The 15,800-nt window shown below is 41.4% G+C and overlaps 3 non-coding genes across 3 annotated transcripts; all 3 read left to right on the plus strand.

Moving 5' to 3' along the window:
- The first annotated feature begins 5,555 nt into the window (after window positions 1-5,555).
- Window positions 5,556-5,730, plus strand: LOC147712169 (small Cajal body-specific RNA 16). The gene has a single exon (XR_015296177.1).
- Window positions 5,731-8,499: 2,769 nt separating this feature from the next.
- Window positions 8,500-8,570, plus strand: LOC147712170 (small nucleolar RNA SNORD42). Its single transcript, XR_015296338.1, has one exon. It is a non-coding gene; the product is annotated as a small nucleolar RNA SNORD42 (small nucleolar RNA).
- Window positions 8,571-15,218: 6,648 nt separating this feature from the next.
- On the plus strand, window positions 15,219-15,284 carry LOC147712171 (small nucleolar RNA SNORD42). The gene has a single exon (XR_015296339.1). It is a non-coding gene; the product is annotated as a small nucleolar RNA SNORD42 (small nucleolar RNA).
- Window positions 15,285-15,800: the final 516 nt, after the last annotated feature.

Below are 15,800 nucleotides of genomic sequence, written 5' to 3' on the forward strand. Positions count from 1 at the left end.
AATAATATATCCAGAGGAAGTGTTTAATGAAAAACAAAGAGTGAAGGGCAAACAGCAAGGGGGAGACGTAACCTAGCATGCCTCTGAGATGGGGCCTGATAGCGCCCAAGATCCACTTGTCAAATGTGTGCCCAGAATGCGTTTGGACACAGAATGATTGATCACACACTTTGGAAGAGACGCTTTTTATTGAGACACATACACACACAATCCTACGATCATGCTGAGTATGTAACCTTATCATGATGAGCTTCTCTGGCTCAGTGTAGAGCCGAAACTCTTTTTATCTTCCTGTTTTGTGTTAAGTGCATCTATTTCACCCACTAACTCTCCGAGTTTGTGCATGATTCTAGACAGCACAGCTCAGAAACAGAAAGGAACAAGCATTTTCAATGCAATAGGTTTCGCATTTGCGAGAGTTTGAGCTATTGGCATTGTAAATGACAATGCCTTTTATTGATGTGTTTTTAAAACTAACACATATATGAAAGGCATTTTCATTGATAATGCCTCTATCTCAAACTCTAGCAAGGCCCTTTTTTTTAGACGCTGCTCGCCGTGTTCAGGTCACATTGAGCAGCGTCTAAAGAAAGAGGCGAGGCCAACATTAAAGTGAAAGCGCAGTATGGGGCTCTTTCACCCCCCCCCCCCAAAAATAAAAATAAACAAAGGCTCTGTAGCGCAGCCGCTAAAGTTAAAGCAGACAGCACTGGAAATTAAATAAATAAATAAGTGCAGCCGTTATAGTTAAAGCGAACAGCAGCCATTATTATTAAAATTATAAGAGCGGGCGGCATGCTGCCTTGTATGAATATTAGATTAAGGACAAGGGGGGCCTATAAGGTAACCAAGGACCTGGGGTATCCGTTGTGAGGAAAAAAATGGTCCTTGTTATAGGAAAATTAGCAACAAGCAATAAATATAGAATGAAATCAATTCTATATATTCTATCCAGCCGGATAGTGCAATTTAATAGGAATTATTAGGCACTGTCAAGGGACAGACGTAATACACAGTGGGATACAGTCCTAGGGTAGGAAAGCACGTTGTGGATGAAATCGTGGAAGATCATTAAAGAAAATTATGCTCACAGACTAGATAAAGCAAACCGTGTAACAACACAATTAAAACATCCAGTCCTCATGGGAGGTTATAAATGCAGACAAGGCGGTACAAAGGAGGGAATACTAAGCCTATGTATAAATCAAAAGCAATGATTTAGAAAGGACAGTAACAGGAGCCAATTGATAAGATGGGCAGGGAAATGGGTGGCGCTTCTATTCCATACCTCAATGCAGTTTGCCTCGCAGAGCAGTGCACGCACTTCCCTGGTCTACCTAAAAAGAACAAATTATTGACGGAATGCTGAACAATGCAAACATTCACCCCTAGTCACAAAGATCTGTGTTTAATCCTTTGTTCTTTCGCTCACCATGCCACCCCAGTTTGCACCCAGCCATATGCAAATTAGTCTTGACCCTGCTCTTCATGGGAGCAGTCCAGCCTGAACTGCAAGACCAGGTCCTCCCTGGACCTGAAAAAAACATCCTGGTACCAGTTTCAGGGTATTACCCTTCATCGGCCAGGCTAGCTTGAATCCAGTAGCGCAGTGAGCATGGGACCCACATTTGGGCATACCCTTCTAACTTAGGGCTACCAAAGCAAAAAGAACAAATGATGGACGGAATGCTGAGCATTGTAAACATCCACATTTTCAAAATACGGCAACTATTAAAGTCACCGGCGTGTTCTGGAGTTCTGTGATAAATACATTATCATGGAACTCCAGAACACGCCGGTGTAACCAGGGCCCTAGAGGCAGCTGTAATAACCCAGACAGCGAGCGAGCGAGACGGCATTGACCCACAGCCACACTCAATTTTACGGGAGAAGCTGATCTCATACAGTTACCGCCGCAGATTAACTGGGACTTTAATAGTTGCCGTATTTTGAAAAACCCTCTGGAATGAAAACTGGTATTAACTTGGAACATTGCAATAAATACTTACTCACAGACCCTCAACAGGAAAGAGAACTGGTTGCACAGTTTTTTGCGACCTTCACTAGACCATTGAATAACCGGAGTTGCAGAATCTGATATCTAGATTCATAACTGCCCGGGAGATAAGGGGAGATTTGACTGACCCCCTTGTTGCGACAGACAAACGGAAAGTCTTGATAAAGGTGGTAATTATCACTAGAATCCACCAAAACGCGTCAACGCCATTCCTGGTATAATTCAAGACTCTGACATCGATGTTGACGCACAAATGCTGTAGTAGCAAAATGTTGATGGAAACATAATGAAGTCCGAATGTACAACCTGTATTTAACAATTTTCATGTTTGACCTTTTCTGTCTCTAGTTTCAATTGTGCAGGTCATAATTGATTGTCTCGTGTTGTTTTATGTATTTTAGACTAGGGCACTAGATTAGTTAGCCCAAACAATATTGTTTTTATCACAATGTATTCATAATTAATGATTTTTTAAGCTGTCATTTTCTGGTGTAATATACGATTGTACTCTTTGCACTTGGAGGTATGATTATGTGAACCTGTATTTAATTTGACTCAAGGGAACCTTTGGAATTTTGGCATAACTGCTTCAAGCCAAAGGGCATGCAGAACTGGTTCTTTTGATATGGGTCACTAACTTCAAAATTCACATTGAACGTAAAATCGAAAACACTATTTTTAACCCCTTTTTTCCATCGGCTCTGTTAAAAGCTGGCCGCAACTAAACATAGCTAAACGCACGACTACCAACTTTTTGACTCCACTTTAATTTACCTCTGCCTTGATGGATCTGTATGGAACTTGAGATACCAAAAAGGGCCAAAACCTACTGTCTACCAAAGTTCACTGGGCAAACAGCGCTAATGATATTTGCAAATGTACACTTTTTTTTGTCTCCTATTTTCCTTTTGATATCCTTGACAAATTTACACACATGTGACATACCAAAAGGAATCTGGATATGGTATGTGTCTGCCTAATTTCGTGTAGATTTATCAAATGGAACCAAAGTTGTAAGAAAATCAATAATAAACATTTTCAATGGAAGACGCTCTTTAACCGTATAAAAATATATTTGGAAATCAAGAGTTTTATGCTAAACGTCACTTTTGTTTTCCAATTGGGTTAGTCTCTGGGAAAAGTGTCCAGGGCCCACTACACAGGCTATCAGGCCACATGCAGTGCATATGGGGATGCTAGTACTGGATCTAAGGTCATGAGGACTGGACTGACAAACAGGCCCTGCATCCAGTGTCTGCCTTCTTTCTTCCTTCGACCTTGTACAGAGGGTTCTGAGGCAAGAGTGGCAGACACAGGACAAGGCCATGACCTGCATACACAAAGCCAAAGGCCGTATACGCTGAGTTTGATTTTAGATGCACTGGGTGCTGGGAATGGTGACAGACATGCTCTACTCCCAATGACTGCTGTTTAGCCATGTGCCATGCCATGTGCACTGGGTTCTAGTGCAGAAGTGAGTGCCAGCCATGACAGCCATGCTCTGCAGTACCTGTCTTGTCTCTCAGCCACAGGGGAAACATGTGACGCAAAGATGATGTGCATGACATGGCCAAAGGTCATATTGTGAACTCAGTGCCCTTTTTGCAAGTCTGAACGCAGTAGGCTATAGTTTAGGGGGGCACAAGTATGATTTATCATTCGGAAACCACAGCAAGCCCATTGTAAAGATTAAGTTAAGGTTGTGTTTCAAGTAGTTGGATGTCATAACTGAGTTAAAACAGAGTTGTCACCATGTAGTAACTATGATACAAACCTAAATCTTACACACCTGCCATGCACTGTTCATGATCTCACACAGGACATCATAAGCATCACAAATTACATACTCCCTGACATCACTTCTTACATTAAATGTCACATCCCCATTAACATGAGATTGTTTATGGTTACATCCTGCTCCCGATGACCCTCTCACCAGAGTCATTGCCTTCGGCCATACTCTTGCACCCAGAGCCATGTCCACAAACCCCCAAAGTTCACTGTACATGGCCTATGGACAACCCACAGGTGTAGGTGTAGAGGGGCAGGGTGGGGTGGGGTTAGCCATGCTCCCCAAATAAATGCATTCTTGGTTAGTTGGGTCTCGGGTGCTGAGTTGGGTCCACAATGTCTGTGTCAGTTTTTTAGGTCGAGGGCTGACTCAGCGCGCAAACGCTGCTCTAGGGTAGATCTGTGGTAGTTGACTACTTGAGGGAAGCCCCGCCCACTCCCCGCCCATCTTTTTCATTGGCTTGTATCTTTGTCCTTTCTAAATGCTGCCTTCCAATTTGTTTATAGGCTTGTTAGTCCCTCCTTATGACAGCCATGTCGTAATTTGTATCCTTCCATGGCTACTGGACCCTTTACTTTGAGTGTTGCATGGTATGTTTTATTTAGATTGTGAGCACTATTTTCTTCCCGTGCCTTCTCCCCCCCTCCTGCAGTGCGTGCCTTCTTGCCCCCCTGCCCCTGCACGTCCGTACTCCCGTTTGCAATGCAATAGGTCTCGCGTAAATACGAGTCCTATTGCATTGCATATTCTTGTTTTTACTTGATATACTTATTCAATCGCTTGGCTCGTACATGAGATGTTATGGCTAACTCCTGAAAACATTCCGCACTCCTTAAATATGATATATTCTCCACCTCGTGAATGGCAGAAAAGCATTTAGATGTTTTCTGTGAATATTCGTGTCTTCTAAAAATTAAATAAAATGTCTGAAGTCAAAGCAAACATAGCAAATTGCGAATCTTTGTGTTGGTCTATTATTCATATTAATGACAAGAGTCCATTGTGTAGGTCTCCAGCTATCCTCTATTGAAATGTTCGAGAATGTGCGTGTCAAGCCTCCACGAAAAATTATGTCAGGAATGTTCATTGCGCTGCAACGTTTGAGATTGGACTAGTTATCTTGTGAGAATTCTCTCTTTTACCCCCAACATAGCACAGAAGGCCAAGAAGGAAGGTAAGAGCTGGTGGTCGAGTGAGAGGGACTTTGGGTGATTTCAGAGGTATTAAGATCACTGAAGGTCTTATTCTTTCGAGAGACATAATATCCGGCTGCCAACCTCCATGCTGGGTGGTGTAGGCAACGTACAGCCTTTATTTGCAGTTCAGCATTGGATCGTGTGTGTGCAGCTCGCTTCTGGACAGGGACAAAGAAATCTTTAACGGCCCTGTACTGGTTTTTTCGTGGCCATTTTTTTCCATTTGCTTGGGGAGGTAGGAGGGAAGAGGTTAACTGTCCGTAGGAGTTTGTCAGTACTTTATAACCGATCTATGAGGCGCTTCTTGGGAGCAGGGATGCAGATTATATTTGTAGTCTCTAGGAAGGTCTAATGTAGCGCTCTTGGGGGAAGTTGTAATTATTGAAAGTAATCGTGTTATACTCCACAGGGACGTGGCCACCTTAAACCCCACGTGACTTTTTTTCCATGTTTGGTCTTATGATTGAAGTTGAAGTATATATAAACTGTTTTAAAGTCTGTTCTTGCATGTGTGAGTAGATATTTCATTTCACTCTGGGTGATTGAGCACATGGTCAAGGAGGATGGCTCTTGTGTGGCTGACCCCCGGGGTCAGTTTGATACCAAGGCAGCCAGTCCTGGACCCCGAGAATCAAAAGGGCCACCTCCTCAGAGGGGCTCTTGCAGAAACAGGTGTGAACATCTGAGCAGCAGTTTGGAGATCAAGTATGATACTGCAAACACGCTTGGAGGTGAGCTACCTGATGACTAAAACTCGGATCTTCAGCATGGTGTAATAGCCCAGCAGATGGTTTGGTAAAAAACATATACCTGCATGATTTGGTTATAGGGAAACACGCGCTGCCCACCTCCATATTGTAACTTCGAGCCTTATTTGCAACTCCGAAACAACTTTTTGCGCAGGGAACACTTTGACAAATTAACATTAAACACATTTTTGTTTCAAATATGTTTACGAAATCTGATCAACTTTAGTATATCGTTTTAAGGATACTGTTTTTCCCACTACGGATTTGAAAAATATAGACTCGTTTTAGCTGTTAATTTGTAATTTCATTTTTGTCACGTACTTAACTGAGACTGTCTTCTTTCTAGCTGTCCCTGTTAAAACTGAAGCAAAATCCAAGGCGTTGAAAGCTAAAAAGGCTGTTCTGAAGGGGGTACACAGTCACAAGAAGAAGAAAATTAGGACAGCCCCCACTTTCAGGAGGCCGAGGACCTTGAGGGTAAGGAGGCAACCAAAGTATCCCAGGAAGAGTGCTCCTCGTAGGAACAAGTATGTGGTCAACGATTTTGACACTTAAGGAATCTTATTTCTTTGTAGGAATATAGCAGTGAAACAGTTTTCAGATGAAAATCATGCTCACAATACTGACTTGAACGTTCATTTAATATGTTGGTGATCAACTCCCATGGATTCTCATTACCTCTAGCCACGTTGAATATGGAAATGATGTTTCATAGCGATCAAAGCCTGAACATTTGTGATTACAGCTTATTTTATTGATGCAGATTGTTGGCCGGAGGATCTAGGGGACCCTCCGGAGCCCAAGACTGTGATCAAGAACCTTGGCATACGCCTAGACCAGGAATTGACCATGAAAGAGCACACTGCAACCACCGCAAGCTCCTGCTTCCATGTACCTGGCCTGTTACAGAGAGTCCTCCATTTCCTCCCCTTGTCCACATGGAAAACTCTCATCCAGGCATTGATGCTGAGCCACTTTGACAACTGTAATGCCCTTCTGGTCTCAGATAATGAGTCCTCGCTGAGCAAACTACCGGTGGTCCAAAACACTGCGGCGCACCTTGTATTGAACGCTCCCCCGAAACTGCCTCTCTTCCACCCCTTCAACAACTTCACTGGCTCCTGGTACACAAATGAATCCAATTTAAAATGTGCTGTATTGTGCACAAGGCCTTGAATGGTAAAGGTCCCATCTATCTCGCAGGAAAATTCAGTCACTACATACCTTCTAGGCCACTCCACTCTGGAACTAAATCTCTGCTCTTGTACCGCGGTTCAAAAAATCACGACTGGGTGGGAAAGCTTTCTTTCACCTAGCCCCTCTCTACTGGAATCATCTCCCTATCCATCTGCGGCAATGCCCTGATGACCTCCAATTCAGAGGGTTCCTTAAAACTGCACTGTTTTAATATGTCCTCCCTCTTGGCCTACTACAGCACCTCCATAGCACGGAGATACCCCTTCGGGGTGATTTAGGCGCTTTATAAATAAATAAACCCACCCCACTAAATATTTCATTATTGCCTACTAGATGCCTTTTCGCCCAAAATGTTCATCAGATTCTGTGCTTGGGTAAAACCGGGATGGTCAAATAACTTACAGAAATAACTTTCTCTCGCTCCTACTGTCATCCCAGACCTGACCATTATGCAATAATCAAGTTCCCGCTTACCACGGAGTCTGCCATGAAGAAGATTGAAGATAACAAAACGCTGGTCTTCATTGTTGATGCCAAGGCTAACAAGCATCAAATCAAACAAGCTGTAAAGAAGCTTTATGATATTGATGTTGCCAAGGTCAACACACTGATCAGGTATGATTTATTGTAGCAAATGTCTGGCATTCTCATTTTCCCTGCTATTAAGAGCATTTATTTTGTGTTTTACATGCTTTTTGGAAGAGGGCCTGGATAGTCTCTCTCGATGTACAGAGAAGGGGCGATGAACACAATTTCATAACTGTGGATCGAAACCTACGAGTGTCCCCTGCACGTTTTAGGGGTTCAGCTAGCCACTGACATTTAACTGTTTCTGTCTAAAGCATTTGAGCTAATTTATTATACATATGCTTTCTTCCTCCTGTGAGGGTAACAAATGCACCAAGTAGCAATAATATTTTAATTCTTCTGTATTGTCTCCCCAGCGTTTTCCATGTGTTAACAAGACATATGAAAATAATCATAAGATCTGTAAAGACTTTTTTACTCGGAAGCTCATTGCTAGTTCAGGATGGGAGTGTGCCTGCAGGCATCGTTCGCACTCAAACACACCCCAACCTGAACAGTCAGTTGCTGAAACAGATTTGAGTTTCATAAAATTCCAGAAAATTACTCACCCGTTCAGTTTTTATTTTAACACAAAGACCATGCATGGTGTCTGGCTTTTGTTTTCTATAGAACTCAGTTGCTATTGTGTCTGCCAAGCTAGTGTCAGTTCAGTTACTACTACTTTCCCACCACCTATGCTGAGGGTTCTGATTTATTGACTTTAAACCCTAAGAAAACCACTGTGAGAAATTGCTCACATTGAGTGTCGTGACAAGCCCCTGGAATCCGCAGAAGTCATTGGTTGGGGGCGCAAGCCTTAATTTCTCTTATATGCGTGAGTGCACCCACATGTGTTCTTTAAGATATATTGAAGAATGGGGCACTGACCAGTTCTGAGTATTTCCAGTGTATGCATTTTAGAGTAAGTTCGGAGTGCTGCTAGGCTAGTACCTTTGTGTTTTTCTCCTTCACTGTACAGTTGTGCAAATGATGGAAAACTTAAATTCATGCTGATAACAATGATGTTTCAAAGGAACCGCTGGTATATGCAAGAAGGCTTCAAAGAGAATTGTAGTATCCTGTACGTTGTTGTTTAGTACCTTATATCTTACATTACAGCTAACACTGATATGCATTGTAAATCAGTGTTAGCTTAACTGGAATGTTGGGACTGCATCTTGGGTGTCCCTAGTGATGCAATGTAGATGTTTGAAAGGAAGCAGTCGATGAGAACCTGGCTGGCCTGCTGTGGCTGTGGTGCTGAGGCTGAAGTGTAAACCATCCTTCTTAATAACGTTTCCTGACTATCAAGCTGCAGCTGCCTCCTACATCCTTTAATTGGCCACGACTTTGAGGAGAGTGGACCCACCACTGGATGTCAACACTTAAACTCTATTTTCTCATCTTATCTCTTTCACTTCGTTTATGAAGACATCAGCCCTTCTCCTATGCCAGAACCAACCAACCAACCTCTTCACTCGGCAAGTATACAATTATTTCTTGTCACTCACCCTTTACAAAGTGACTGCTGGACTTCACGATGAACGTACTTCCAAGTATGGAGCATATACAGGTAGTTTGGGACATGGGACTCTGTTTTCTCCTCCTCCCTGCTTCCTCTGTGTCTCATCTCTGCTGTGGGGTGTATAGTGTTTTTATTTGCGAGCTTACATCAGCCTGTTTTTACCCCAAGGAGTTGCATTTGAAAACTTAAATACGCGCAAGGAGACTTAAACGTACGCGTGTTTATGAGCGAGGACATGCATGAGGGTCTTCCACTGTGTGCGTGCTCAGCGGAAGGAGTCGCATGAGAAGCCATTATTGCCTATCAACCAGGAGGCTTCATGTGTGTGTGCCCGACGTGAGCAGTTCTGCCTACGTAACTCTTGTTACGTCTTCTGTCTTTGACCTCAAGATTCTACTGTTGTCTAGCAACGAAGAATCTTCCCCTTCAATTGTTATATTGCGTTCTATAGTGTGTGGCCATATTGCACGTCTCTTTGTTCTTTATTGCCTAGCAACTAACAATACATCCATTTGTGCCCTTCTGTTTTGAATTACCGCTGACTCATTATTTTGTGTATGGCTCTTCTTATTTTGGCTGACACGCAAGCCTTTCATGTATACATACAGTGGATCTCCTGCTCTTTCTTCGTATACTTACAGGTTTTCCTGTCATCGCTGAAACACACATCCTTCTTTTTACATTTGTGTGCAGTTGTTCTTGTCTTAGCTGACATGCAAAGCCTTCTTCCATTACATTTGTGTGCAGCAGATCTTGTCATAGCTGAAACTAACAGCTTTCTTTAACATAAAGAGCAGCTGTTTTAATTTTTTGCTGACACACCCAGCTGCATTGCTCCATTGGGTCATATCATCACAGACACACAGCCTGCTTTTTTTTTAATTTTTCATTATTTTATGTGCAGCTGGTTTCATAGTTACGTTCATTTACAAACAGCTGTTCTTACTATCTCTGATGCACACAACTTTACTGTTTTACTGGTTTCACCCACTAATTTGCGTCAACATGCAAAATGTTCCTCCTCCTACTTTCTTCCTTATGGATCCCAGGGAACGGCAAATTCCTTGGAAAACATGGAAGAATGTTTTTATTAACTATGCAAGACTTTGTGGAACTTCCTTGAGCGCAGAGCGCAGAATGGCCTTGTTGCTTCATTGTCCTGGCTCAGAAGGTCAAGAGGTTTTTCAACATCTACCTGACCTGTCTGCTGAAAGGAGCAATAACCTAAATGAGTGTGAATTTTGCATGAAGAAATTAGACTTACATTACTTACCCAAAATTTCAAGAATATTAGAAAGATATTAATTTGGGAAATGAATGCAGAGGTAAGGTGAATCTGTTGAAGAATATGTTTCAGTATGAAGGAAACTTGCTTCTACATGCTCTTTTGGTGTCAACACTGAAGAAAGACTTCGTGATCAGTTCATGTTAGGGTGTTGTGTAGAAAAAGCTAGAGAGAGCTTTTGGCAAAAGAATGATCCATCTCTTTCTGAAGTTATTTCTCTTGCCATGAATTTTGAACACAGTAAAGCTTGTGTTGAAGAAATGAAAAAGAATTGTACAACTTTAAAAGAAGAAATGACACAAATGGTTACTGTGCGCAAAAAGAACTCCAATAGTTTCACTTCACGTATGCCTCAAATAGACTTTATTAATGCTTCACTTCCATCGGAGAAAGACTTTAGTAATGCTGAACAATCAAATTCCGGAAAATGTTACAGGTGTGGTGATACTGGACATTGTGCTAACTTTAAAGGTTGTCTGGGTTGGAAAACCACTTGCAAAAAATGTGGAAAGAAAGGTCATCTTTCAATATTGTTGCAGGAGTTTTAACACTTCTAATACAAAAAAACAAATTCAGGAATTAACTTGTGAATTTGTTGATGATTCTTCTGAAGATAAAATCATCATGCAAGTTCAAAATGGTACAGGAGGTCCCTGGGTTTCAGTTCAAATTGATGAGGCTTCTTTTTCCATGTTATTTGATTCAGGTGCAAAGATAACTTTGATTCCCAAAGTTTTCTTTGAGAAATATTTAGCATGCAAGGTTAAGTTGTTTAAACCTGACGTTTCCCCAAAAGGCTATCATGTTCAACCCATCAAACTTATAGGATACTTTAATGGCTCGATCCACTTCAAAGATAGATTTACTGCAGAGAAAATCTATGTTTCTGTATGGGGGGACTCTCTCCTTAGCTGGATCCACCAGAAAGAATTAGGTGTATATCTAGACCCCAATGACACTCCTTCAGTTAAATTGAGACAAACCTTACAAGTGAATAGTGTAGATTCTGTTAAGCCCAATTTTGAGGATGAGTTTCCAGAAGTGTTTAAAAATAATCTGGGATGCATCAAGAAATATGTGCACAACATTAGAATTAAGGAAGGAGCTAAACCAGTTATGAGCAAGGTCAGAGGTGTATACCTCTTCTTGTCAAAGAAAAGATGAAAGCTGAGTTAGACAAATTAAAAGAAAATGGCATCATAGAAGTAGTGGACGCTACTCAATGGTTGGCCCCAGTAGTTATGGTGAAGAAGACTAATGGTGAAGTTCGCCTTTGTGTGGATCTGTGTAAATTAAATAAGAATGTCATTGTGGACCACTATCCCCTTCCAAATATTAATGAAATGTTGGCCATGTTAAAAGGGGCAAAGTGTTTCACAACTGGGGATCTTACCTTGGCATACCACCAAGTTAGACTTCACCATGAGTCTAAAGATCTAACGGCTTTTGTAACTCCGTTTGGCACGTTTAAATTTGTACGAATGCCGTTTGGACTGATATCTGCCGCTGCTGTTTTTCAGCGTGTAATGGAAAAAATGTTGGTAGGTTTATTGGGAATTGAAATATATCAAGATGATCTTCTTATATTTGGTGAAAATGTTACTGTGCACAACCAAAGGGTACGTGAGGTGTTGCAAAGGTTCAAGGAGAAAGGTGTTACTTTAAAAGCCAGTAACTGCAAATTCAATTTGGAGAAAATAGATATCTTGGTAACAAGATAATTCCAGTTGGAATTGAACCAAAAAAGGAACTGATTGAAACCATTAACAATCTAGTCACTCAAGAGGGCATTCCTTTTTTTGGAATGGTGAGTGTGAATTGGAATTTTGCACAATAAAGAAAATGCTTAGAGGGGCATCCAGTCTTCAGAGCTTTGAGCTAGGGCAAGAGTTTATAGTTATGTCCGATGCCAGTTCAAAAGGTCTTGGGACTGTCTTGTTGCAAAGACATAGGGCCATATGTAGGTGGCCAAATACCGATCGGTAACACCGAAAATGGCTCATTTTCGGTGTTACCGACAAATAATTTGTAATTCCAGATGTAGGGGGCCTGAAAATTACCGATTCTGTATATTTACCGAATCGGTAATTTTACCGAATCGGTAAATTACCGAATCGGTAAATGTACAGAATCGGTAATTTGGGATGTAGGTGGCACTGGAAACAGTGCCACAGGCCCTTAGAAATTCGTTATTTACCATGAAATACAATGGCATGGTAAATAACGAATTTCTGTGTACATGCACATCTGTGCATGTACACCTGTGCCATGTGGCACACATACATGCCCTAAGGGCATGTATGTGTGTCACATTGCACACAAGCCAGAATCAGGGGTGCAACAGGGTGTCAAAGTGACACCCTGTCCCCCTTAACAAATCGGTAAAATTACCGAATCGGTATTTACCGATTCGGTAATTGCCATTGATTCCTATGGGCCTCAAGGCCCATAGGAATCAATGGCAATTACCGAATCGGTAAATACCGATTCGGTAATTACCGAATATTACCGATTCGGTAATATTTAAATAATAATTACCTACATGGCATTTACCGAATTGTAAATACCGAATCGGTAAAAATCGGTATTTACGATTCGGTAAATGCCATTTACCTACATATGGCCCATAATGGTTTAGAAAATACTATTTTGTTTATCTCCAGAAGCCTCAGAGGGGCAGAACTGAATTATTCAGTTATAGAGAAAGATGCTCTAGCTGTTTTCTGGGCGGTACCAACACTCAAAACATTTGTGTGGGGAAGCAATTTTAAGGCAAAAGGTGATCATAGACCTCTTAAAGAAATATTTGAAAGGAAAGGCTTAGATGCAGTCTCTTCAAGGATCAGGCACTGGGTACTTGAATTACAAGAATTTCATTTTGATATTTAATATGTTCCGGGTGCCAGGAATTGGGCTGCAGACTGTTGTTCCGGTTTGGTCAACTTGACTGATGCCAGTGAAAATGTTGCTGATGAAGATGAGAATCTAGCCGTTTGTCTGTTTAGAGAAGGTATAATTAGTGAGGATGAATGGTTGGCTGAAGTTGATAAAGATCCTGTACTACAAAAGGTGACAGAAAACATAAAAAGTGACTGGTCTAACTCAGACAAAAGCAATGAAGTCTTACAGACCTTTTGGAGCGTTGGGGATGAATTATCTCTTCAAAGTGGTCTTGTGTTTAGGGGCACAAGACTTATTCCTCCTTTATCCCTGAGAGAGGGTTTGATTTCACTAGCCCATGAGAGCCGTCCAGGGATCTCCAAGACTAACGAAAGGTTAAGGTTGATGTATTGGTGGCCTGGAATGGATATCCAGGTGGAACGAGTTGTGCGAGATTGTGGAGAGTGTTGCAATGCAGACAAAACTTTAAAATGTAGAGTGCAACCCAATGAAGATAAGAGACATACCGAAGAAACCCTGGAAAGAAGTTTCCTTTGATATATTGGGTCCCATTTGCTATGCCAGTTCTCACAAGTATGTTTTAGTACTCATGGACATGTATTCAAGATGCCCAGAAGTTGCCATTACTAACTCTATTCAGTCGCGTGATGTAATTACATTTCTGGAAAGTGTGTTAGAGAGGGAAGGTTTTCCGAATTCTGTGTTGACAGACAGTGGAATGCAACTGGTCTCTCGTGAAATGAAAGATTTTTTAAAATAAGAGGTATCAGACACAAGAAATCAGCATTGTACCATCCCGAGACCAATGGCATGGTTGAGAGATTCAACAAAGTCTTGAAGCAAACCATTCAGCGTGCCATTACGAACAATTTGCGTTGGAAAGAAGAATTATTTTGTAAAGTAAAGAATGATATAATAACTCCTCATCCGAGCACTGGTTTCTCCCATTTTGAATTGTTCAGAAGAAGAAAGGCCAATACCTTAGTCTGTTCTTCCTGGGTTAATGACATGATCAGTAATGATCTGTCTGTTTCTCAGAAAGAAGAGTTTAAAAAAGTAAAAGAGCACAAGTTAGCTTATAAAAGGAAAGACCTATTTGACTCACACAAACTACAAAGAAAACTGTTGTTCAGGTCGGTGATTTAATCAGAATAAAAAATCCTCCTGGCGGTGTTTTCAATTCTGGTTCCAAATTTTCATTACCCCTGAAGGTTATGAAACATTTTGGAAATGCTGTAAAAATGCAAGATCCTCGTATGTGGAATTTGGGTCGTGTATTGAAAGTTGCTAAGAGAAATGAAAATGTACTTGATGTAAATGATCCTGTTAATGATACAACTGTTGTAAGAAGGTCCTCTAGGGTTGCTAAGAGACCTTCTTACCTGAAAGATTATGTTTAATTTTATGTTGTTAATTTTGTTGATGGGAAAGGGGGGGTATTATCCTGCACCTTGTTGTTTAGTACCTTATATCTTACATTACAGCTAACACTGATATGCACTGTAAATCAATGTTAGCTTAACTAGAATGTTGGGACTGCATCTTGGTTGTCCCTAGTGATGGAATGTAGATGTTTGAAAGGAAGCAGTTGAAGGGAGCCTGGTTGGCCTGCTGTGGCTGTGGTGCTGAGGCTGAAGTGTAAACCATCCTTCGTAATAAAGTTTCCTATCAAGCTGCCGCTGCCTCCTTCATCATTTCAAGAACCTTATGACAAAATGCCTGGAAATAACAGTCCATCTTTATTTTAGGCCCGACGGCGAGAAGAAGGCATATGTGCATCTAGTTCCAGACCACGATGCATTGGATGTAGCCAACAAAGTAAGTGTCTTAACTACTCCTGCAGCTTCAAGTTTTATTTGTTTGTTCTTATTTTTTTCTGTTTTTTTAGCTCTTGTGTTATTCTTTAAATAGATCTGTACAGAAGGAAGGGAGCTGGCTCAGACAAAGACAGAACTGCATGTCTACTTGTTGATTTTCTGCTGCCGCCTTGTGCGCATGATGGAGAGCTTGTTTTGACTGATAGCAGTGATGCAGTCAAAGGAACCACTGATGCAGAATGGTTTTTTAGTGCTATGTAGAATGTTTCTAGCTAATTTTTCTGCCATAGGTGACTGTCCATCCCCTTGTAAGTTGGTTGTGTTTTTGAGAACTGCTTGCGTTAATTTTGTTAGCATGGGTTGGGTTGATAGACTGAGACGGATACCGGTGGCTCACAGTAAACATGTATGGAGCACTTATCATAAACTGCACCCAGTGGTGCTTTTTTCTGCCAAACGCATCAGTGTTCAGCATGTGTTCTCTGTCCATCTATCAGGTGGTTCGGAAATATGGTACGTTTTAGGTCGAGCCTAGTGCGAGTGCGCATACGCTGCAAGAGTACTTGTGGTGGAGTAGCCATTAGCTTGTCATTGTCCTAAATGATGGCTTCTGATTCGTCAACAGGTTTATTAATCCCTCCTTAGTACCGCCTCCTCTTTATTTGTCACCCCCCATGTCGACTGGCCCTTTTACTTTGGTTGTTACACATACGTGTTATTTAGTCTGGAAGCACTATGTTCTTTATCCTGTTTC

The sequence above is a fragment of the Lissotriton vulgaris genome, chromosome 5, assembly GCF_964263255.1.
Source record: "Lissotriton vulgaris chromosome 5, aLisVul1.2, whole genome shotgun sequence".
Taxonomy (NCBI): Eukaryota; Metazoa; Chordata; class Amphibia; order Caudata; family Salamandridae; genus Lissotriton; species Lissotriton vulgaris.